Here is a 2,170-nt window from a genome sequence, read left to right as displayed (position 1 = left end):
TGGCTTTCTTCAACTTGGGACCATGAGCAGGACCAGGTCCCTTCTTCAGTCTATTCCGCTGTTTGGAATAGTTTGACGAACTTCCTCCATACTTTTTCAACACAGGATAATCTCTCTTAAGATGTCCATCTCGACCACAATGCACACACAACAAATCATCAACATCAGAAACAGATTTTCTGTGAGGATTGTATGGGGGATCTATCTTTTCACAGCTCAACCCTCTTCTACTATTGTTGCCTTGACCAATCAGATTTGTAAGAATCTTAGAGGAATTGGTCCATTTGAGGGATTTTTCCAGTTCATCTTTCACACGGACCAAGTCCTTATCCAACTCAAAATTTCTTTCCCAAGCCAATTTCATCTTCATTTCAGCAGTATGCAGCTTATTTTCAAGCTCCAACTACATATTATTGGCTTCGTTCTTTCCTTTAAAAACTGTAGTAGTCGCCCCTTTTATCTTTTTATTCAGTTCTAGAATTTCTGCTTCTAGAACAACCATTTGACTTTCAATATCATATATTTGGGCTACTGAAGCATTTGTTCCATCTTGAGAGATGTCTAGGCTATTGTTTCCGAGATATTTCTCAGTTGTCAGCTCACTTATCAAATCAAGTAATACAACAACTAGCTTTCTCAATTTACTAGTAGAAAAGGTATTCAAGTTTTGCTTGAAATATGATAGAGTTACCTTTTCATCAACATCTTTCTCATCTGAATTTTCCATGAAAGCATCATTTGAGAGTTCAGAATCATCTGAATCACTTGAGGAATTTTCCCATGCTGCCAGATCCTTCTTCACCACCTGGAAAAAAACTTCTCTTCTGCTTATCTTGGGACGGACCTGGTCCCTCTTTTTGTCTTTACCTTCTTCAGTCTTGACAAATTCCATGTGGTCAGCTTTGTGCATATGACAGTTTCCAATGGAGTGACCTGGTAGATCGCACTTGCCACACACTTCACTTGAGCTGGTAGCCTTGTAATGATTTTCTTTCTTCTGATCGGCCTCATCAATCAGATCTGTCCTCTTGTCTTTGCCCTTGAGAAAGAGACCTTCCCCTTTTCTGTGCATCTCATGAACTTGAAGATGCTCAAATAGTGTATATAGCGTCATTACATGAGGTTCTCTTGTCTCATTTCCAGTCACAAAATCATTTGTCCAAGATCTAGGAATAATTTCCAGTATCTTAGATACTTGCTTGACAACAGGGACTAGTTCTTCAAGGAACATGAGCTCATCTGTAATGGTGGAGAATTTGGTGTGCATTTCATGAATGGGTCCACCTTCTTTCATGGTGAAACCTTCAAACTGAGTAGTAAAGAGATCTAGCTTAGATTTCCTTATTTCCTCAGTGCCCTCATAAGTTGTTCTCAATAGATGCCAGATTTCCTTGGCTGATTAACAAGATGAGATTAGATCGTATTCATTTACACTAAGGCCACACATCAGTAGCTTCCTTGTTTTGTGATATTTCTAGACTAATGGTCTGTCAAAGTCATTATATTGTTGTCGAGTTTTGGGAATGAATCTTGTGACCTCTCCATCTTTAACCTCCATAGTTGGCACATAAGGACCTTTACATATGACGTCCCATACTTCTATGTCCTCAGCCATAAGATAGTCTCTCATCCGAATCTTCCAATACCTATAGAACTGACCATCAAGAAAAGGAGGTCTTGTGGAGGACTGACTTCTTTGCTGATTCAGTGGTGACGTCATTCCTCTCAGGAACTTCTCTCTTGGTGTTAACCAGATAAAGAGCCCAAGCTCTGATACCACTTGATGGAATGTATACGTCCACCTATCAGTCAAGGACCAGGTCCTTTGACTCATCAAGAACAATAACTAAAAATATGCGTCCACTTGTTTCGATGGGACCAGGTCCTCAACACATTTACAATAGCAAACAATAAAATAAGTGCTGAAAGTAAAGATTGAACAAACAACTTTACGTGGAAACCTCCTTGCTCAAGGGAGTAAAACCACGACCTGCCTGCCAGGACTTTTCAAACTTCTTTCACTAGTCTTCTCAAGCAAAAACAAAATCAAGTTTACAAACTGAGATTAGCCTGCTAATCCCAGCTCTAAGCAATACCTCCTATCACTTAGACGAGCCAGAGCAGATACCACACTACCCACTAAGATATCACCCCTAGATAACTTAAACTT

Source organism: Solanum stenotomum, chromosome 2 (assembly GCF_019186545.1).
Source record: "Solanum stenotomum isolate F172 chromosome 2, ASM1918654v1, whole genome shotgun sequence".
Lineage (NCBI taxonomy): Eukaryota > Viridiplantae > Streptophyta > Magnoliopsida > Solanales > Solanaceae > Solanum > Solanum stenotomum.
The sequence above is the reverse complement of the archived record's forward strand: the minus strand, read 5'-3'. Positions refer to the sequence as shown.